Source organism: Cavia porcellus, unplaced genomic scaffold (genome assembly GCF_034190915.1).
Source record: "Cavia porcellus strain 051 isolate PalLab524CR breed Dunkin Hartley unplaced genomic scaffold, mCavPor4.1 scaffold_1, whole genome shotgun sequence".
Lineage (NCBI taxonomy): Eukaryota > Metazoa > Chordata > Mammalia > Rodentia > Caviidae > Cavia > Cavia porcellus.
In genome coordinates, this window is record NW_026947484.1 from 119,428,555 (window position 1) to 119,453,089 (window position 24,535).

At 35.0% G+C, this 24,535-nt stretch overlaps 1 protein-coding gene across 1 annotated transcript in view; it reads left to right on the forward strand.

Moving 5' to 3' along the window:
- Positions 1–24,535, forward strand: part of LOC134476405 (basic proline-rich protein-like) — a 143,668-nt gene that overhangs the window by 50,536 nt on the left and 68,597 nt on the right. The window lies entirely within an intron of this gene.

The window sequence follows — 24,535 nt, forward strand, 5'->3', positions numbered from 1 at the left end:
CCAAGTGAGAGCTTAGATGAGCTTAGGTGAAAAGCTTGCGGGTTTTTATAAGCTGTGAAAAAAGGGTGGGACAGGAGTTGGAGTAGAGAAAGAGAGGAAGGATGATTGTTTATATGTGTATCTGAGATATAGGAGGGGTGGGGATGTGGGTCATAAGCAGGAACTGTAGCCATGACAGTGGCAGAGACATTTTGCTGAGGTTGGGGGGAATTGGGTAAAGATGTGTGCCCCAAAATGGGCTTGTTATTTTGGAGATCAAAAGTTGGTAAAAATCACATTTGGTGACCTGGATTTTCTGAATGAAGCAAAAGCAAAATTAATTTATTAAGAATGAAGTAGGATGATGAGGAGTTCAGTGTTTTTTGTTTTTATTGAGTTTCCTTCCACCATCTAAGTCACTGTGGTATTTGTCCAACTTCGCACTCACCCTGAAGAGTTTAACTTAGTGCTATTTGTGGTGGGGTCCACTAGAGTATGTAGCATAACTTAATATGACGCCATAGGCCTCACTTCCTCATTAAGGGTAAACTGAGAGAAAATGCTTGTGCTTTTTCCATTCTCCACCCATAGATAGTACTTCCTGATGAACACAGAGGTTTTTTGAAAAATTTCATCTGTGTGTGTGTGTGTGTGTGTGTGTGTGTGTGTGTGTTTGCTACTTTAGCCCCATAGCTTTCTCACTGAGCTACATACCCTACCCTTTTTTATTTTGATACAAGATCTCACCAAATTTGATATGTGCACAGGCTGGGCTGGAACTTGTGATCCTCCTATCTCATCCTCCCAGAGTAATGGGATTACAATGTAAACCATCAATGCAGGTTTTAATTTAATTTCTTTACTCTGGTTTACTTCAAGAGCATTTATAGTTGACATATATGTGCAAGGCAAATTAGAAAGGAAAATATGGCGTGTACTTTTCTAATACCTCACTCTGGAATTTTTATCAGACTTGGTGTTATATTCTTTCAGTTCTCAATATTTCATCATGATTCTGGCCTTTGTGCTCCTGTGAGGGCATCAACAAACCACTGCATATGCTGATGTGTCCATCTAATAATGTGAGCAAAAATGGTATGAAGCTCAAATCTTCTGATGAATGATCAAGTAGGCCTGTATGAAGCTGCTCAGAAAAGGAGTCAATAGACCCAACACCCTCAGTCCCTTAGTTTGGGCAAGGGCAGAGCCAAATTCTCTAAATGGCCACTGGATTCCTGTGCCTCATCAGAGCAGCAGCAGATGGGATAGTACTCTGGGTTTTTTCCAGCACAAGTGATGACCACAAACTCCCTACTTCACCATTTTTACTGTAGCTTACAGAGAAATATGGTGGTCAGCAGGCTTAGGTGGGCTGTCCACAGTAAATTATAGCTAATAAATGAACATAATTCATGGTGATGCAGAAACCTAGACAGGGTGCACGTGGCTTGGCTCTGAGGCTGTCAGACCATGAGCACTCCCTGTGTGCTTGGCAAGGGTCTGCAGAACAGAAAATTTCCTTTATCTCTACACTAATTATATTAGATGCTCACCAAAATGAACTTCACATTTAATGAGAAAGAGGGGGAAAGGACACCAGGAGTAGCAACAGATTTTTCATTGAGTCTGATAACGTGGATCTTGCATTTCTTTCCCTGTTTTGTCTTCTGACTTAATTTGGAAGACTGTAGTGTTACTGCTCATCACGTAGCACAAACAGGGTTCCCTGAAGGCTGATGCCCATTCTCATTTATAAATGCTTCTATAATCTCTTGATATTACCTATTAAACTATATTAAGTCTTAGATAAAACGATGATGTAAGAAGAATGTTTCACTTTATTTCTAGAATATCAATAGTGATTATCCTATAAAGGGAGGCATTTATGTGCCAATCTCTGCTGGGCATTTTATATGAGCAATTTTAACAGTAAGTCTGAGGCAGGTATTACTCACATTTAGCAGATATACAGAGAGTCTAGAATGTTTCAATGCCATGCCTAAAATCAAAATATTAGGAAATTCGTAGAGCAGTGACTCACAGTGAGTTTTCCTGGTGCTAACATCCAATTCTTTTCTAGTTAATGAGCCTCATGAGCGGTTTTAGAGAGCAAAGCTAGCACTAAACAAGAACTGGGAATCCTAAAGTTTGAGCAGATGAATGAAAATGAGCAATTTCTTTGAGAATGTCTTCCCTACACTTTATCTTTTGCATTAGTGAATTTTGAGAGCAGGGCAGAGAGGAAAAAGCGGGGAATTGTAGGTTAACATGCATATGAATTTCTCAGCATTTCATTGCTTTACCCTGTCAGGGGGATCTCTCTCATTTACTCCCCACTTACTTTCCTGTCCAACTTGCCAGATCTCATAATTCTCAACCAAGGATATTTGTCAACTCTCTATGGCATTGGAATTTTCCTACCAAGAGTTTAAAGTAATGCAACATGAGAGGAGAAAAGGAATGAGAGACAGCAAATAAAAGACTGAAGTGGAAAAGGAACCAAAGACATTTTGCCTCAGCCATTTTTTTTCCTTTATGGAATTGTCCATTAGCTGCCAAGTATCTTCTAAATGTAACAGCTGTGTTCTTCTTGAATATATGCAGAGAAATTTGCAAAGTCTTTTGTTTTAACTGAAAGAGTTGCTTATGAAGTTCTGATGAAGTGAAATGTCTGGGGTTGTAAGTTAATACTCATACTAGAAGCTGATTAGGGTCCTGAAGAGCCCCAAAATGATGAAGGTCAGGAGATGTTGGTTTCATCCTGGAGCTACATACAGTGTTGCTGTCATTACTCAGGAGTGTGGCTGAAATATTGGTGAGAATGTAACCATGGTTAAGAGCCTAACTACCTGGGTTTAACTGTTATATCTTTCTCTTTCTGATGACAAGATCTTGGGCAAGTTACTAGAACTCATGGTATATTGATTCCTTACCTGAAAAACGTTCATAAAAATTATTTTGAGTCACCTAATGCATACAGTGAAGATGTAACAGTGCTTGGCGTGTTCAAAGTCCTATGTAAAGATATGGGGGGCATTCCAAATCCAGTATCACTCTGCAGAAATGTACCTGTTTCAACCCAAAGAGAGCTCCTCCTAACAAGACAGCTCTAGAAGAATGCTCTAGGAAGAAGATACATGGTCAGGCCACCCCTGATTAAAAATTTTACTTTTAATTTGAACTTAGAGTTTCTTTTTCATGAGTATCATCATCTCAGCTGTTTCATTTTTAGTTTTGTTAGGCCAGGGTGTATACCCCTCAATGAACCAAAAGTTCTGTGAACTTGGAACCTGGTAAATTATAATGTACTGTGAAGTTCTCTGCCATACACATATAAAGAAGAAGCTTTCCAAGTGGGGCTGTGCTTGGTAACTTTTCCTGGTATAATTTATCATTCTGGAAAAGCAGAGAAAACACTGTTCCCTGATGGTTTATGTGGATATGGTTATGTGCAGTATGTTTTCTGAGCTGCCTGACCTCAAGAAAGCTAGACTTGATGCTTATAAATGTTGGAATCCTAGTCTAGCTATGTCAACACTGCAAGTTGTACAGTTCTCTTCAAAGGCATTAATGACAGGGGCTACCCATGGGGTCATGGGACTAAATCATGTGATACATATAAAGTATTAAGGCCAGTGAAGGCTATAATATATATTCAATGTGTTAGCTTTTATTTCAGTGATTTCCATGAATTAACACAAGCTGTGATTATGCTAAAGGAATGCTTTTCTTTTGTTTCTGATTCCAAATGTAACCTATGATTTATTTTTTCAATTGGTGAAGCTGCCTCAGATTTTGATAATAAAGGCATTAAAGTATCTGTAGTCCCCAAACCTTCAAACCTCTTGTGCATTGTAATCAGACATGATGCAGAGACACAGTATACTCCTGGGTGTTCTCTCCACAGAGTGGACTGTAGGTTCCAGCCCCCTTCAGATTGCTTACTTGGGGGAAAGAATGCTCCCTTTGCCCAAGCATTATTTGGTCAGTGTACATTTGTTTCCTTCCTTTTCCCAATTTTTTGGTGGACACTAATGAGAAGAGATTTGGGGCTTGGAACAGATGTAATTTTACTTACAAGGTGACAATCTATTATTTCATTGATTATTTTAGTTTCACTTCAATTGTGTTCATTTAGTATATGTGACTATAATAAATGCATATTGTGGCTTATGATGTTTCACAAATATATATAAAATCAGTGCTATTATTCCACTTTGGGTTTCAGTGCTAATAAATGAGCTATCAGCCTTTGCTCAGGTACTTTGTAGCTCTGCTACAATGCCTTGATGGAATTATAGCATTATCCATATACAGTTGGGGGCATATGATTCCTTTTATGTAATATAATACACTATAACATAATGAGTATCATTAATAAAGTGACAAAATAAAACTTGAATTACCACTTCAGGATGTGCTTTATTCAAACAGTAATATACTTTTTGGTCCTTTGTAGTTTCTCTCCTTTGAATTCATGGCTTACTGCATTCAAACTGTGATATTAACACACCAACCAAGTACACCCTGTTGTGTCATAAAGCCATGTACTGTGGTGTCAAAGGGGGAAAAACAAACATTATTCTAAAACAGAAAGAGGAGAATGTTACTGTGATGCTTTATAAGAAGATATGGCTCTCATGAATAAGTGAAATTATTTACCACCCAAAAGCAACATTTCTGCTTTGTTTTTGGAAAAGTAGACGCTGTTTTCCTCAGGAAAAAAATGTCATGAGTTTTGTGTTTGAAAAATAAAGCTAAAAAATAAAATCATAAATTAATATTAGCTACGTTTATATAGTAAGAATGCTCACACAATGCTGTAAGAATACTGAAAAATGTAGTAGGTATAAAACAACCATGCATAAAAACTTTGATTTTCTTTTCCTCGCTTACAGTTGATAGGACCAGTTGAATAGTCCAGAGTTTCTTGCAAAGATAGTTTCAAGGTTTCTCTGGTTATTTCAACCATACCCAAAGTATAGAGGATTTTGACATTTGATTACTATGTCAAGGATTTCAGTTACAAAGGAAAATTTTCCTGCAGGTAGAGTTAGGCTGAGCACACATTCTCACAAAGCAGTGTCATATTCAGAAGATACTCAGAATCTTAGAAGCTTGTCTGTAACTCTAGAGCATAAGAAGTCTGTATGTTCATGCAAGATAGGGATGAAAAGATTTAAGATTTCTAATGTTCAGCACTAGAAAGAATTATATAAATAAGACTAGAAGACTTATTAGATTCAAGAGAAGTTTCCGTATAAGGACTAGAAATGAAAAACCTGTATAGTTACATGGGAAAGACTAGAATCTCTGTATCTCAAACTGTTTTCTTGAACTTTCTAGCTGATACATCAGGTACCAAAATTAAGCCTTAATCTTCTGTTTACCTCTGACCTATTAAGTCCACCAGAGAATAGTTTGTAATAGCTATATGATGAAGCATAGTTTTGAGAAATAATATGAATGAGATAAATAAAAGGTGTAGAGGAATAAATGAATTACCTTAATTCATCTGTGATGCTTAGATTAGTGTGAGGTCAAGAATTAGTGACAGTTTCTGCTTCCTAGATATTTTTCTGTTACTTGGCATAATAAGAGAATTTCATCTATAATATTATTAGAATTAAGCATTAATTTTCAAGAAATATGCCAAATGTGATATTAGAGGCTATGAAATCATGGTGCTCCTTTGGAAATATTTCCTTATTCATTGAGAAAAAGATCTAGTGTGACTCTAGTAGTGTCATTATCAGTAAATTCAAGAAGCAGAAATCTCCAAGTATATCCACTTATTCTCCCTCTATTATAGAAAAGATAGAAACACATGTTAAGACTAAGGCTTGCATAAAACCCATAAACAATTTATGAGAACTGATCTTATAACACATGATGAAATGAACAAATATTTTGAAAGAAAGAAAGAGGCACTGCAGTCCCCAGTGCTGATTCTGGAGTGTTATAATGTGAAATCCAGCAATATTATTAAGGATTTGTTCAGAAGGATTTTAATCTAATAAGTTTTGTTAGGTCTCAACATAAATGAAAATATGGATAAATACATATATGTCTAAGTGTATAGGATTGATAGCCATATTACTTAGTTTTTGTTGGATAGTTGAACAGAACTGTTTGCAGTCTCCCTAGTTGAATTTCCATTTATATGTTCCACTTTTGTATCTTGAACAACTATTTGTGGGAGGACAATACGTATACATCAACTAGTGATTTATTACTGTTTATTTCTTTTCTTTGAAAGTATGTACTATTTCTTCCCATTTTCTATTTTGTTTTTTCTTTCTTAAGTATAATAATAATAATAAAAACAAGTATATCCACTTAGTACCATTATTCAAATGCCAAAATAGTTAGTAAACCTCTAAGAATTTGGGGAAGAATTGTTACTCTGAAATTGTCCATTAGAAGTTTATTTTTCTGGCAGCCTATCCATCCACCTGTTCCCTGAGTCAAAGGTACTCTCACATCTGAATTTCCCTGGGGGTCACATATTTTTAAATTTCCAGATTAATGTTGTCCTGTATCTCTAGAATATAACTTTCCTTAAATTATACCAACTGATATGTATGAGAAATCATACCCTGTATTTGTTGTAATGCCATATGTCAACTGTTCTAAAATAAGTCTTGTATGTACTGCTGTGTAATTCATGTGCTAGTAGGTCTGGGAGGTCCTGTTACTAAATTAAAAATTTTTTAACTCTTTCATTTTTTAAAAAATTGTGTTTAAAATTGTTACAGTAGGGCACATTATGAATATTTACTCAGGATGCTTCTCTTTTATAAATGTGCTTATAATCATACTTCAATTTCATAATTGACCATAGTGTTATAAGTTTCACAATATGTAACAAATTGTGAGTAAATACAAACTGTCCAAATCTCTTTTACACTGAGTGAAAGCGCTAACTCCGATTCTGTAACCAGTGATGGCCAGGAGATTGAGCTTCACTTGTGCTGTTGTCATTTGCAGGTCTCAGAATTGTCCTTTTAGTATACTACTTGGCTGTTACCATCAAGTAGAAAAATTAGAAGTCTTTCTACGAAGCTAGGCTAATCTGACATAACCTAGTCCCAGTAGAGAATAAGAGGAAATAGATGATACATCTTGTTGAGAAAATAAGATAAATTTTTCTTCTGTAGCCTATCTATTATATCTGGCTTTAAAGAAAGTTTTACTTTATAGAAAAATTATCAGTTTTCATCTGCAAAACATGAAATAAAGAAGAGGTGACAAAAATCACCACAGTTTCTCCCTGTGCACTGTGGCACACGGGTATGAAAAGGCTTCTTACACATTCATAAAGCAAGCTGTTCCTGACTTTTCTTCCTGCACCTCATTGAGACCAAACCTCCAGAAATAGTAGAAAGTCCTCCCAATGTCTCAAAAACTTTTATCTCCTTTGGGTGGACCACAGTCATCGGTTCAAGGTTTGTGGTAGAGGAGGCAAATTGCAAAATGGTTTATAAACAAAAGTAGTCCTGGAAGCTACCCTATCCTCCCACAGTTCTCTTAAAGATATTGTTAGTCTGGAGTGGACTTTTGAGATTTACTCCTGCCAAGTTTGCTCCAATTTAAGGTAGATTGAGTAACTGTAAAGATGGACTAGGGAAGAGGACTAGCAAATACGTTTCATTTAATCCTACACAGAAAAGCCTGCAGAGGAGCCTAAGCCACCCCAATTCATCCTTCCTTCCTTTCTTCTTTTTTTCTTTTATTTTCTTCTCTGGCCTTTCTTTAAATAGTTAATAAAATGAAAGAATATTTTAAATTGTAAAATGAAAAGAGTCACTTTTGTTTTAAAGCTTTTATCAGCAGGAATAAAGGTACACCCAATATTATGAGAAGAAAATTGTGTATTTAATTGATGTAGCCAAAACTGTTTGTTGTAACAATCTTCATGCAGCAAAGGACTTTAAGATGAGAAATACTTTTTCTGCTTAAAAATGTTATATGCAGTTATTTTAATTTTTTTCCTGGCACAGTCAGACATGCAGAGATAAAGGGCAAATTAAGTAAAATAACAATTCTGTTGTGATTGAAGTTGTGTGTTTAGAGAGTCATTTATATCCTGTATTTTTTTTCACTTAAATATATAAAGCTTCTGTTTAAGTTAGAAAAAAACCATAGATGCTGGCCAGTCTTGTGTTGCTACATTTTGCTAAAGATTTATAGATGTTGCTTAAGATTGCTGAAATCTATTATCACAAAACTCAAGTCCTGCCCAAAGTACAGCCTGCACCATAATCATCAAACTCTGCTGCAAAGGTGAAATGGTTTCTCAGAAACTCCCAAAAGGATGGTGTATGTTTTTAAAAATATAGCTTAAAGTTGTACAATTTAAAAAAATGCATTTCAGTATTTTTTAATGTTATACCTAAGTTTTCAGTGTGGTTTTCCTTTAATTTGCTTTGCAAAGACCTTGAAATTGAGTACAAATATAAGAAATGTGACTATTTCAATTGGTACTTCCCTTTATCTGTGAAGAGCAGCCTGAACTATAAGTCTATATTTTTGGTGTTACTGCTTCTCTCTTTCAGAAATGTAGCCAATATCTTTTTTTTTTCTTTAGGCTAGTTATGTTATTATATAAATGTTCAGATGATTAAAAATATTGTTTTTCAGAATGTCTGCAAAATTAATATACATTTGACAGTTGATCTTTTTCACCTGGGGGCACTGAGGTATTATCTACAGCAATTCTGGTGGGTTGCCAACCTCTAAGTATTTGTTTAGCCAGGAGAACCATATTTTGTAGAAAGAAGGAAGGGATAGGATTGCAGAAACCTATCAACTATCCATGGTGCTGAAACACTGCCTGCTCTAAGGCAGTTCATTTCTCTGTCTCCTGTCTGTCTCTGTCTCTGTCTCTCTGTCTGTCTCTCTGCCTCTCTATCTGTCCCTCTCTCTCCTCTATTCCATCTCCTCCTCCTCCTCCTCCTCCTCCTCCTCCTCCTCCTCCTCCTCCTCCTCCTCCTCTTCTTCTTCTTCTTCTTCTTCTTCTTCTTCTTCTTCTTCTTCTTCTTCTTCTTCTTCTTCTTCTTCTCCTCTCTCTCTCATCTGTAAACCTGGTGCAACTTGACCAGATACCAACCTTTTCTTTTAAATTGAATGTATCATTACTATATACTTTAATTTTATATCAAAAACATAGCTGAAACTTATGTTATCCAACAGGAATGTTAGTTTTATTTTATTTACAAAATTACACTATGCTGCTGGGGATTTAGCTCAGTGGCATAAGTGCCTGCTTGACAAACACGAGGTCAGTCATGAGTTTGAGCTCTGACACACACACACACACACACACACACACAAAATTACACTATTCTTGGAATATTTGCTTTTCTTTCCTATTAAGTTGGAAGATGTAAAGGGTCATGTGTGCCTCCTCTAACACTGTACTTATGACAATAAGTTTTCAACCATAAAGATCTGGTAAAGGCTGTACAATGTTTGTAGGAATTAACATATACTGATCTGTTTCTATGTAATCTCTTGGAGATGTACTGATGACAATATCCAAACTGACCATTCTTCAGCCTTCCACAAATGCAAACCCAAATTTAGCTGAGTAGAACGTAGTGTACAGAGTTGGAAATGTCATTATTGATTTTAGTGTTCTTTGCTGTGGGAACTGCAGTTTGAAATGCAGTGGAATTCAATACAACAAATAAAATTAATAATGCTAAGAATCCCAAAAGAGAGGGCCACCTAGGCTGATGTGCCAAGGAGGAACAACACAAGGTTATTTCATTCATCCTGTACTAAACAAGTTCAGCAGAATCTACATTTCTCTACAATTTATAATGAAATATGATCACATTAGTCATGTTCTATGACCTTTGTGAGACCTATTTTTCCTATCTTTAAAAGGTAGATTTAAATTTAATAATACTAATGGTAATGTCAGCTTCCAAGTTTCTGTAGTTAGCAATGCAGGAAGCCAAGTTACCATAAAACCATTCACTATTCTAAGAATGATGCTACTTTTTACAATACACTGGAGGTCCCATGAGTATTATTTACCTAAAGAAGCAATATTTACCTTTTGCTCTTCTGTGTGGTGAACCATAAACAATGCAATACTTTTATTCATTCATAAAACAAGATATCAAACTCTCAATAAAATTCTCTCTCTCTCTCTCTCTCTCTCTGTCTCTCTCTCTCTCTCTCCCTCTGTGTGTATGTGTGTGTGTTCAGTAATATAAAGCAGGCATTAAATTTTTGGGGGAAATATGTAGGAAATGAGACAATAGCAAAGCATTGATGAGTAGAAAAATTGTTTCTAGATCATATGTATCATTATATATCATTATGTGCCAGATTCAGCCCTGTTCTTTTCAAAGCTCAGAGCCTCCATACTAAACTCTGCATTAGGCAGTTTTGAGGGTAATGGTTGCACTTTGTGGAATAAGTGAAGTCTAATTATGTTTTAGAGGTGCAGTTTTTCAGGTCTTCAATGCACATTTTGTATCTATTCTTGTCCTTAAAGAATTATTTTTGTATTATTTTAAGTACTAACAGGCATTTGTAATCCTTTCAAAGGTTGCAGAATTCTTTATTCAGCTTGAAAGCACCATTTTTGTTATTAAAAATGTTAGTTAAGAAACTAATTCAATTTCTTTTTGCTTTGTGAATTTGTTTTTATTGTAGTGTAAATGCCCTTGTATCACGAGGACAGATCCAGGAAGTTAAAGACTTGGGGAAAAAAAGCTCAATGTTATATGCTTATATCTGATGACCTGAGCAATTACTTTGAGGATAGCGAAATGTAACAACCATTGTTAAATTTTTATCATCTTGTTTTGAAATCCTATAGTGGCATTTTTTGTTGTTGTTGTCATCATTTTTGCATTTATTGTTTTTTGTTTATTTCATGATTTTTTTCTATTTTTTCTCTTTAAAGCAAAAAAAAATATCAGAAGAGAAGAAATCTGCAATATTCTATAAAGGAAATTTAGATGGCATGAAAAGTTTAAACTACTGAAATGTAAAGAGTATTATGAAGTTTTGACTGTAGTTTGCCACAGTTGGCAGGTCACTAGAAGATCATCTTCCAACCAGGTACTTGCAAGTGATTTTGCACTGTACACATACCCTGAACATATGGAAGCAGGAGGAGGTCACTGTGGGTATTCTTCTTAAAGCTTGGTCATTTCTTTCAAGGCCAGGGGCATTTGCGATTAACTTCTTTCCAGCACTATTCACCACTTTCAATAATTGTGCCACTTGAACTCCAAGTGCTACTTTTGTCACTATTATTGGGAGACTCTATCTCCTCTGGAATTCTGGGCAGGAGAGGAACCACATGTAGGCCATGATGTAGGGCATGCGTAAAACATACATAGGCAACAGTAATTGAGTTTTCCCTGAGAGATTAACTATGTAAAAAGACTGCTCTAATTGTTGCTTTGATATTTTATGCCATTATTTCCTTAGCTATTTCTTCAAAGACTTCTAATTATTTTGTAAAATAAACATGGTTTGTTGCTGTTATTGTTAGTAGTAGCTTAATTGCTGTAAAGTAGCCATTTATTAAGGAGCTATTATGAGCTATGGTAAACTGCAGCACCTGGTAGGCAGAACGGTAGTAAGAATGCAGACAGAGATCCAAAGGCTGAAGAAAGACTTGCAACTGTTTGCTTGGTGTAGTTCGTGATGCTTTCCAGGGAAGGTGAACACTGAGTGTCACACTGAAGAAAGAAACAGACTGCATTATTTCATGTGTATCTTGTGAAATAGTCATGTATGGACAGCGTTTGTGGTGAAGCAATCATTAAATAACTTTTGACTGAGTAAGCAGGGGAAATGGGTAACTGTAACATATAAATTTTCTGTATTGATTATATTCAGTTGTTATTGAAGGAGAAGAAAAACAATTAACACATTTTCTTATCTTCACGTTTCCTCTTATTCTTCTCTACCACCTTTAAAAGTGGATTTTGTGCAAGCCATGATCAAATTTAAAATGTAAACAATGTTGTTACTTGTAAAAATAATATGTTGGGCAGGGAGCAAATAGTTCCCTACTCCTGGACGGTGTAATCTATTATTAGGAACATTGTTGAATACAAAACAGAAAAAGTAATAGCACATAGTACACAAAAATTACATGTGAATAGATTCTATTTCTGGGAAATCTCAGCTTTGCTTTTCTTTTTTAAATATTAGAATGTCTGTGGTTTAATCTCTCACGGTTTTTATTGAATTCCCACAAACATTAACCTCATTTTAAATATGTGTATGTAAAGCGTATGAATTAGGTTCTCATTCCCTTCATAAATGGAAAACCGACTTTCACTCATAATTTTAATGTTGCTCCTGTCTTATTGCTTCTCAGCTCCACGTGAATCCCACAGTTATGCCAAGACATTGAGACTCAACTGTGGTACCATCCTTAAGGTTAAATGGACTCTTGCTACTACTTCAGCAGCTATGGTCAGTTTTAAGGAAGGGAGAGATAGAGATCTTTAGTCAAATGTATCCTGTTTAAGTTTTAGCAGGTTTTGATACTTATATGGCAGGCATAGAGAGATGTAGTGTTCTTTTAGTTATTCATTTGTAAAAATGGTAGAACCATAATCCAGCTTCCTCTTGTAGTAAGCTATCATCATAACCTCATTCATGGTTGATATGATTTTATCAGGAGTTTTCTCTGTTTAAAAATATTCATTGTAGTAAAGCATTCCTAAAAATAAGAAAATTTTAAGAACTAAAAGTATTTACAGTGATGGATTTCAGATAGCACTAGTGACTGAAAGTGAGTGTAGAGACTGAGCTGCAAATTAATCATGGGGGCAACTATGAGAAATGGAGTTCACAGATCAAAAATAAACTATCTAGGAGGCATTTCCTTCTGTCTTGTTTTGTAAATCCAATTTTGTTCTCATTGTTTTGTTTTATTTAATGTTCTGTTTTGCTTGATTTTACTATGTCTGATGCTCTGGAAAACTACAGTGAAGATAACAAGGTATATTATGGCAGCCATTGTTAATTTCCTATTATCCTGTTTTGAAGTTCTGTATCACTTTCACTGTTTTGTTTTGATTGGCTTATTTCTGTTTTTTTTTTTTGGTAAGTTTTATTCTCTTTATAAAATAAATAAAAATAAGCTACCTGAAAAAGAACTGATGCTATACTCACTGGTAAATAGAACAGATCATAGGAGGGAAAAATAAGAGGACAAGGGGAGCACTAGGAAACAATTTCCTCTAAAGGAAGCAACAGAAATTAGTAGAATCACACAGAGAATTTTTAAATTTACAGGAGCATGTGAAAATTATTATTGAACAGATCAGTTTTATATCCTGTAATCACATCTTAAACTATGTCTATATCATCTTTACCTATGTATATGTAATATTTATCTATACATCTATCCATAGTTAAGTGGTTAAACTGTAAAACTCTCAAGTATGTATCACCAAGCTGCATAGTTCATGATGCTGTACAAATAATATTAGAGTACTTAAGTTTTTTGGAGTATTAAATAATAGTTCAGACCTCAATTATTAATGCATTAAATGAGAAAAATGTAGAATATATATGACTGGGATATAATAGCTAAAAGCCAGAGGCCAAAAACACTCAGAATATCAGAACATCAGAGTAAAAGCAACAACAATGACAAAAACGACAACAACAAAAAACAAAACAAAAAAATGAGAGGCCATTTGAAGGACGCTAAATATAAAATTATCATAGACTACATTGGAGGAGATGGATGCCCAAAGAAATATGGTTGAATAAAGATGGATTTTTATTCTGAAAAATAAACTCGTGAAGGCAGGCATCAAACATTTCAAGGACAATAAAATTTTTAAAAATATTGTATTATCTTTGCCTATGCTTTTAACAAGTGAGGAATAGACTGGGCTGAGTGTCCTCAGGATTTTCTTTCTGACACAGAAAATGTGATCATTACCTAATAAGGTAGAATTGGAATTAATGAGAAGAAGCAATGGATTGGTAATGTCTAGCTAATATAACAAGAACTTTCCAAAGGTTTATACAGTCCAAGAGTAACATAGGCTAGTTGTAGAACTCAACAGTTGCTCATCGAAGAAAGTTTTAGTTGTAGGCTGAATAATCATAGATGGTGGTTGATGTAAAGAAATGTAGGCATTCAGTCTGATTAGACTGTTGTTATGTAGTTCTTTGATTTTTCATTTTCATCTGTTAAATGGAATAAAACTGGCACTAAACTGGTTTGCAATTTCAGTGAACAAGGGAGCTTGTATTTGAATCAAGCATCCCTTAGCAAAGTACCTAACCACTACTTAATGCTGTCTTTTTTTTTTTTTTTTTTTTTTTTACAGATTATTAGAAAAGTGTCTTAAGGTGGCTTCAGGCAGACAGAAAGAATTAATTTTAACTATTGTTATTATTCAGTTTTTTAAAAAATTTAGATTTTAGTGAGTACACTGGTTTATTTTGCTCATTTACTAACTATAGAACTATAAAGATAGTGTCTTTGTACCTTCATCTGTAAAATGAGAACCATTACCTACCTTAAGAGTTGTTTGGAAGCATTTAGGGAAATAATAATATAACATCCTCAGACCAACACCTAGGACATACTATGTCTTCAACTGTTGTCACCTTACTATGATTACTAGCTGTGTACCAGTGACCATAAAAGAAAAGGCTTAGCATCAAACAGAAAAGTCTTCAAGAGGTACTTGCAGTTCTCTGAGAAAGAGTTATGTGTCCATAAATAATGGAGAACATTAATGTATGTGGTTCAGCGTTTGAAGTTCATGCTCAGAGTTGAAATTGAGTAAGTGCTAAATATGAGAATAGCCACAATAAGGTTCCAAATTGGGACTTTGGTGCTAAGATGAGGACAAGCTGTATCTCAGAGACTTGCTGTCTAAGTGAGCAGGAGGAGAGGAAAGCAGCCAGATGGAAGAGGGAGTGTCTTAGAAATCTGCTCCAACAACATGATTGATGGTCAAGCATTCTGGATATAAGATGTTTTATTTTTAAGTCTTTGCTTTAGGTTCTCATTTGTGAACACATATACAATTCTCTTTGCAAAATTCCAATTCAATAATATGAATAATCTCTTGCCATGCATTTTCATTACAGAAGCCTTAAATAAAAAGTTTCCTAAAACCATAACCTCAAAGACTGAGAGGTGATCAACACAGTAAACAATAAATATCCAATATTCAGCAAAAGATGCATAATTTCACCAGTGGAAAATGTTAGATATAAATAGTCAGTAAACTGTTGCCAGAAAAATACTCCTTTGGCATGTGAAATAATCAAGTAAAATTCTTGAAAGATGAATTGCATTCTTGATTTGCATAACTTGGATTCAATACATTTACACAATATTTGCATTGGAAACATATCTAAGGCCAACCAATGGAAAGAATGCATGATTTTACCAACATGCTTATACATTAATAGCATTACTTGGCAATCTGATGTTTCAAGACCCAGGGTGAATTACTTATTAAAAACCCATATACAGCTATCTGTCTTTATCTTTCTTTCTGTATGAGCCATAATGGCTCTGATTGTTTTTGAAATTATATTTGGACAGGATATGACTGTTACATGAGACCTCTCAAACCGATATCATTTCCCTCACTCATAAAATACGTTATACTGATGTGTGCATGGAGCCAAATCATTAATGAAGGAAGCATAACCTAACCTTTATGCCTCTGATTTGACCAGAAGTTACACTGTATCAAGCTAACATATTGCAAATTGTTTAAAAAGTGAAGCTAACACGATTATGAATATTTATGGTAGATTCATTTATTTCTTGAAAATTTATCCTGCCATCTGAACCATTTCATTATTCTTAACTGTTTTCTAAGAGGCTTAACTTTAAGATAAAAAAAAACAGTATCTGAATCTTACATTATTTGTAAAATCAAATAACTGAGTTCCTGGAGTATATCCCCTCTCTGTACTTATTTAGGCAAGCAATAGCTATAAAAAGTAGTTAGATTCTGTGGAGTATGCAAAGTGGGAAGAGCATTGACACAGTATTCGCCTTTTAAAAATATTTGGGAGACAGTCATTGACTTTCTATTAGCATTTTAAAGGACTTCTCAAGTTTCAATTTTAGTGTTGCAACTTAGTAGAAATGACTTTATCTGTAGATATTTTTTTCTTGCATTTTCTAGGCAAGATATATTTGGGTATCTGAACTTCATGACTAGAATTTTTACATAAGTATAAAGTGAGTGAGTTCATATTTAAGATTAACAATAACAAGTGGCCCTGAGTTAACGACTAGGTAGAGTTCCACGTAACTACTATTTTTTGCCACCTTCCAAACAGAATCTTATAAAAATTAGGAATTAAATATTAATTCTGCCTTACAGGTGTGAAAGAATGAATATAACCTAGGTATTTAGGGAATGTTATTAGTTTAATTAGGAAATTTGAATGAATTTAGACGATGTAAAAGATGCAATGAAATCTGACCCCAAAGCATCTGATTGCAATGCAAAAAGAACCAGGTAAGCTAGAGATAGACCTAAAGCATGGCCCATACATGTTTTTGTTTGAGCATTTAATTTTAATGTACTTTGAAAAGATAGCTGTGGATAGAACAGCTTACTACAGTTTTTGTCTTGTTGTTTCATTCACTTATGATACCTGATCTATTGTCTCTTGGTGTGGCTATCCTTGATTTAAATAGTGATCGGAGAACAAAGGAAACCTTGAAGAAAAACGAAACTCAGACATTCCAGGATATCTGTTTTCAGATTCTTTGTTCAGAAAACAGGGGCAACAATACCAGTCAGTGCTTCAGTGATGAGAAAATCACTTAGTTTCACTAAGTTATATTTCCTAGAATTTTCTTCAGCACTATTCTAGAAAATTTACTATTTTAGATAATGTAATCCTGAATGATTTAAGCCTTGCTGTTTGTCATTTTTCCAGTTATCACTTTATCCTACATATGTCATCCTTTGTAATGAAGATTGCTTTAAAGTATACAAATGTGTGCTTAGTAACACAACAGTCATTGGCAGGGTCGTTACCAATGTTTCCAGATGGGATCCTGATTTTCATAGCTCACTCACAAAACACTCAAGAAAGCATCAGACAAATTTATGGAATTTAGGCTCTGTTAAAAGTGATTCACTCACAGGCTAATAACACATGAGTACAGTACTGTGTTCTGCTGGATGAATTACAGCATTTCTAAATCCAGGATTCATTAGAAGCAAGGAAACAGACCTGTGCTCAACAGTGATTCAATTTTAAGAGATGTTCGTGTAATACTGCCAGCTGTGACCCCTATCGTTGGAAAAGACATAAACATCACTACCCTGAATAGTGTTTGTAAGGAAGCTCCTAGCTGGGGGAGGAAAAAAAAAAGAATAAGTAGTCTGTGTTTCCTCTTATCATATTTGTTATTTTTTCTTTTGGCTGATACCCTCAATTTCTTTAAGAAGGGTGTCCAATATTATCATACAGTTTCTAAAGATTCTTGGATCTCATACCACTCCCTTAGGCATATTGATACAAGAGCAATAAAATGTTAAAATTTTGGGGTAAAACTTTTTAGGGGTCAGAGACTGGAGAGATGTACAGGTTAGGGTTGTTCCTACCTCTCTTCTAGATCCAGATCTGGAGCTGGTATTAGTAAAATGAAAGGCATCTTTTGGCACAATTAGATGAAGATAACTCAGTATTATTTAATTTTACTAGAATTTATCAGAGTTTTTCTTTTTTGAGGGAGAGTTCTCCTTCATCCTTGGAAAAATTTTTTTTGGAGAAAAATATTGCAGTAAAGCTATTCTCACAGAAAATACCTGAGACTTTGCCATTGGTAATGTGACTTTTGGCAAAGTAGTATCCATAATGAAGGAGAATTAAGAAAATTCACATCATTAGCATTCATGATTTATCACCAGATTCACAGAAATAACTGATGGTGAATAATTCGGAATCATGAACCAAGCCTTTGACACTGTTACTATAGTATCCTGTAGATCCACTCAAAGGTAGGTAAAATCCTAGAGCACATTCTGTTATTTTTGTGGTTAATAATAATGCAGAAGTTCCACTATCCACTTTGTTTTTCTGTGACGTAAAATCACATGACATTGCATAATGATAAAGTAAACTGCAAAAAGTGCATTCAAGTGATGCTGAGAGTCTGCCTTAAATGGGAAAATGTTGAGTGGAAAGCTGAAAACTTGCCAATCCCCATCTGTGGCTTATAGCAGATAAGCCATTAGTCTTGGCTAGGTGTATCACTTCCTACATTATCGTGCATGCAAAACGTGAATTTCCAAGACCTGTGTAGTGCTTATCATCTAGCAGAGATGTGCCCTTAAGAAACAGTCTGGATAAGGTCACTGTGTCAGAAACAGATATGAGTTTTGGTGGTTGCTAAGATTTTGAGAAAAAAAAATGGATTGGAAGTATAGAACTTACTGGCTTAGTTAATTAAAAGTCAATTAGTGCCCTCCTCCATACAAACCAGAAAATAACTCACAAACTACCTACTGCATTCTTTTGCAAAAGATTTGGATTCTAAGAGCTTCAATATAGAATTCTAATATCTAAGTTTGTTTCAGGGGACATTTAATTGGAATATATTACACAAAGATATCCACTGACATAGAAAACCAGCTTATATACAAAATTAGAAAATAGGTTAACTGTATTGATTATTTCAGGGAAAATAGACAAAGAAAAGCTTTAAATCGAATCAAAGAGAGTCTATCTTATGTCATGATTAAACCAGAAGCTGAAAACTCTGATTAAAAAGTAAACTAATGGTTTGTGAATCCCTAGGAAAAACAAGAACACTAAGACCTAGGTTTAAATTTTAAAGAAAACGTCAGATAAATCACTTCCTGTCTTTGTGTAAAGGATTATTAAAATAATAATTTTGGACATCACTGACACTGACTTCAGTCAAATGTCTCCATTTCCTTATGGTGTCACTGCAGATAGGGTGCTACATTATAGATGTGGACATTGTTAAGAGTTTTTAATTGGTTAAACAGCAATGTCCCTAAAGGTTTTAATCAAGCAAAAAGGTTTAGGTAGAGAGAGATCACAGTGATGTATCAGCTCTCTTCCCGAGGTATCCAGATAGGGCTATCCAGATTGTCTAAGGAGTTTACTAGTTACCATGGTGATAAGAGAATTTACTGATCACACTTCATCAGGGATCATTGACCAGTGCAACTCAACTCACAGATTGTCTGGTCCACAGAGACATGGATAAACAACTGTCTATTCATCCACAAATAAGGCAAATAGTATTGCCTGAAGAAGATGATTCAAATGGTTGGCAACATATCTAACACATGTATTCATAAAACAAAAACAAAACAGAAAGTTATTACAGGGAAATCTTAATTGCTCATTCAAGAAGAATTTTGATATTCTACTACAGGGAAATATACCCATAACCTTAGCTACTTTACACAGAAGAATTTCCAATTGTTAGGTCTCAAGTCAAAAACAAACCTATTCAGTGATTATAAATAGAGAGCTAATTAGGACCAATATTTCCCTATGATATCTACAGGAAATTGGAAATGCTGTAACTGAAAATAACTGACCTGGGAAAGATAAAGGTGACTCCAGTAATTCTGTCTATTTGGGAATCATTTAGGGAATGGAACTTTGGACAAAGCAACTTCAAAAGTTGATGTTAAAAGGAAGATGTGAACCTCTCGATGGACTTGAAAATTAGAAGTACTTAGATAAATTATTTCACAATTTCACAGGGTGACAAGACTATTTTAATTCCTAGTAATCAAAAGAGATACCCTTAAGTGATGGAAATTTTGGAAGAGTGGGGACTTTTCCCAATTAGGTTCAATTTTAAGTTATCAGATAAAGGCTGGCCTTTGCATGTGATTTGAAATTTTTTCCAGGTAGGTTAACCCTTCTAAGGTGCAGGTGCTGTGGGAATGCAGCAAAATCAATTAGATTCTTTCCAAGAGTAGCTAAAGAACACTGAAGACTTTGTTCAGTGTGCCTTTGCTCTGGAAGCAACGCCCTCAGAAGGGAAGTCAGGACCACAAGGATTTTACCTCAGAAAGTAAAACAGAAGGTAGAGAAAAATTCACATTTTATAAAGACAGGATCTGTCTATGTCTTGTCATCTAGTATATCCCCATAACTTAGCACAATGTGTGGCAAATAAGTAGCCATTCAATGAATGTTAGCATCCTATAAATTCAATAAATTTCGAATTCAAATAGGTGAAAGAGATTGTAGAGTTTGATTTGGAGCCAGCGGAAAAGAAGGAAGATAATTTGCATTTTATAGCTATGTTTCAGCAACTGCATTATGTTTGTTGTTTTTATAAGTAGTAACATCAGAGAAGTTCAGGAGTTTTTGATCTCTGTATCTACTGCACCCTATGCAGAGGTCTATTTAATAAAACACACTGAAATTACTGTTCACATCCATATTTTGCTCATCAGATTAAACTTACTGAAGAGTTGAGAATGTGTCCTTAATAATGAATTCCAGTAATTAATATAAGCCCTTGTACAAATGTTCACTGATCTGACTTACAATAACCTCACATGTGTTTCTTAGAAAGTACTTAGATATCTACATACTGCTTTCCATATTGTTGCTTCTGGTTGATGATTTCTCTGTGGGAATGTGTTTACAGAACTGATCGGTTTTCAAACTTGCTTTTCATTTAAAAAGAATTAGGTAGCAAGTGAGACAGGGTATTATAAAGAAATGTGTGACCCCTTTGGCCTGCCTGACACAAACTCTTCAGAGCCCCACATCTCATTTGAGTTCCCTGTGAATTCTACATTTATAGAAAGATTTAGTGCTCAGGATTAGCTTCATTACGCAGTTGGACTTGGACAGAGGCGGCAGGAGATCAGGAAGAACTCTTTTAGGAATGGGCACAGAAAGACAGGGTGCAGAGATGAATTCTCCTTTAAATAAAAACTAAGTCAGATTTTAGAATGAAATTCTGTAGTGCTGTCAAATTGTTTGAAACTGGAGTTGGCAGTTGTCCTTTCAAACTGTTATTTCAGAGCACGTGTCCCAGAAGGGACAGCTAAGAATGTTTGTCATATTTGAACTCTTTCCAGAGCCATTCAGCAGGATACTGGCAGTCCACTTTCTCGTGTTAATTATTTCTGCCCTGATTGCCTGGCAACACATAACATGGGAAGTATTATATTTTGCTATTTGCGAATGCTTCCAGCTGAATGCAGGAAGAAAATGGAATACAAAGTCAGCTGGAGATGCAACTTAATAAGTTAGGTGTGTTTTTCGATTGAAAATTTGTTATGGATGAAGAAGTTTGTAATCCTACGATTATATGTGTTAACCACAATTTGAGAGAGCTTGAGGTGTCACAGTGGGTCTTTTGGGGAAGAAAAATACTGATCAATCTTAGTGGCCAATGGACTAGATTCTGTGAACATGAATGATGTCTTTCATAGACAAAATAAATTTGCTGTAAGCCCATATTTTTTTCTCCTTTGAGAATTTCCTCCCTCCATGTCTTAATCCCTCTCTTCCTTCCTCTTTTCTATGCTTTTCCTTCCGTCCTTGTTTTCCTCCTTATTTTTTCTTTATTCATTGCTTTTTGTTTGTTTGTGTTTTACACTGTTGGCATCTAGAAATTAGAGTCCAGGCATAGAAACCTAAGAAAAAATGTGGTGGGAAAAGCTTCCATCACTGCAATAATAGCAACAATAGTAAAAATCACTGCAAACTGTAGAGCAGTGAGGGTTTTTTAGTGTGATTCAGACATGATAAGAACTTCTCACCACACAAGTGCTAGGAAATTTTGCCTGTGGCTGTGGTTCAGCTAAAATCCGTGACGTGGAACCAAAACCAACACGTCTACTCTTAATATTAGAAACCAGTCATATTTTTTAATTGTATCCATGACTTCGATAATTTTTAGAAAACAATTCTCGGAGACTTTTCTTCTTGTTGTGTTCATGAAAGCTACCCCAGAGTGAAAGCTTCATTTGTTAGGTGATGTGAGATGGTGAATCAGTGCAAATCAATTCCAGAATGCATTTATTAATGTGATCAGAGATATTTTCTTTCTTTTTTTTTTTTGGTGAGCGTAAGTACTAAGCTGTAAGTGGTCTGTTATCAACCCGTATTTTAAAAATACCAATGTGAAGATTCAGATCATACTTGAAAATAGTTTTTTCCTATGATAGGACTCCCAACATTTAGATTTTAGATTGTCACTCTCAAATACATCATGTAAAAGCAAACCAAAACAAAGAAAAACTAAAACAAAATCTCAAATCAGTTACATATTCTTGAACCAGACACACTTGGTACCACACAAGAAAATCCCTACATCTGTCCCTGCCAAAAAAAAAAAAAGGTAAGAAGAACCATGGCTTTGATTTTGGATATTGAAAGTGCATGCTTTGGATTTGGTTCTGCATCAACTTTAGTTCTTGTGCATTTACAATAGCTTTGGTTTCTATAAGAATTAGCATAGGGCCGAAAAGAAAAAGAACCCAACTATGATGATTGTATACATTAATTAAGTAGCGAAGCTCAAGTTTCATTAGACAAGTTTGGTTTACAAATGGGATTATTTTGATAGCAATATCTATATTCTTCAGTGTCTCACTCTTTTAATTTAATGCTGCCTCTCTTCACAATGTTAGCCACTTGCCTGCCAGCACCCCATAGCCTCCTCTTTTCTTGCCTTCCTCAGGGGATCCCTGTGCATTCTCGTGTGCTGACACAGTCATCTCTGTGCAGCTTCTTTTTCTCACTCTTTCAAGTCTTCGCTGGTCTGCAGCCCACCTTCTGTGCCCTCCTTGCTCTCTGCACTGGGCCACAGCAGGCCACAGCTATTTTAGAGCTGTAGACATGCCAAAGTTCAGAGTTGTTTGGTGACAAATGGAAAAGAATACTTCTTTCACGTAATACTTGTGTAATACCTAGTACAGGTACTGTGTCTATTTGGTCCAGTGTAAAATTCTCAGGAGAATGAAAGTTCCTTTAAAAATTTAAACTTAAGCCCTTCAAGAGAATTTAGATAGAAATTCATGAAGATGATTCAAGGAAGTGAAGCTATGTAAAAGAATTCATATAAAGACTGAAATTTCCTTCCACCCTTGGAAATTCCACTGACTATGCAACATGGGGAAGAGGTGGGAAATACGGTCTGGGACCAAATCAGCTGCAGATCTTGCTTCTGCAAGACCAACCAGCTGAGGTTAATATTTACATTATTAAGTGGTTGAAAAATACCAAAAGAAGAGTTATTTCGTGGTGAAAGAAATTAAAATCTCAATGTCTGTCAATGGAGTTTCATTCTGACATGGGTATCTTGTTCATTCACAAGTTGTGTGTGGTGGCTTTCGGATTAGAATGGCTGACTTGAGTAGTTTGCTATCATGTGGCAAGTCAATCTAAAATATCTGCCATCCATCCCATGGCAGAAAAACTTTACCTTGCTGTGACATAAACATGGAAACACTTTATCTGCTGAAGGTCTATTTTACAGATTGATTTTTGGAAATAACTCAGTAAATACTAGAGGCAGGAATGGTGAGCACACCTGTCATCTCAGCACTCCGGGAGGGAAGCAGGATGCTAGCGAGCTCTAGTCCAGCCTGAACAACTGAGCCATTCAGCAAGACCTTGTAACAAGGAATCTGCTTGCTCTCTAGTACACTACAGTGTACTAATTCGTAGTCTTTCTCTCCTTTCTACGTTCCTTTCTTTTCTTCCCTTCAGCTTTCTCTCCCCCTTTTTCCTTCTCTTCCTTCCATCCTCTCTTCTTTCCTCCTCCTTTTTCTCTCTTTCTTTTCTTCTTCCCTCCCTTTTTTCTCCCTCTTTCTCTCCCCCTCTTTCTTTCTCTTACTTGCAGTAGCTCCTTATGAATGTTTACACATTTTTCTAAATTTTTAATGTCTGACAAAGAGCCGATTGCAAAATAGTTAAGTCAAATCACTGTCTTTCAAAGATTCCATTATGAAGTGCATTTTAATACACTCTAATAATAGTCAAAATATATAAAGACATTTTTATTTTTTGAAATTAAATGTCAAACATAACTGTTTCATTTACTTTAGATAAATTATGCTAGGAAAACCACGACTTGTTGACAAACACATTTTAAAATATTGACGTGAGGATTGAAATATATTAAAATTTAACTGGGTATTCATAATATTAAAAATAAGTAGTGATTGTCTTTAGGAATTAATGTTTGGTGACTTGTTACTTGTGCTGAAATGTATATTTATACAATCCCAGGATTTTTATGACATATAAATTAAAATGTTTTACATAAGATAATTTTTGTTATATTTATATAATTCATTTTTATGTAACAGTGATTTTTGATCTCTGAATATTGAAATAAGAGAGTTTCAGGTTTGCATTTACAAGCACTTTAACACAACAGCATGTGTTGTACATATAATCTTTCTTTTTAAAATGGGCAAACCTTGGTAAACTGAATAACATCATACATTTTAACTTTTAAATTTTGGTTTTACAGTAATGAGCATATTTTGATATTATAATTTCATTTAGAAGAATGAGCTTCATTGAT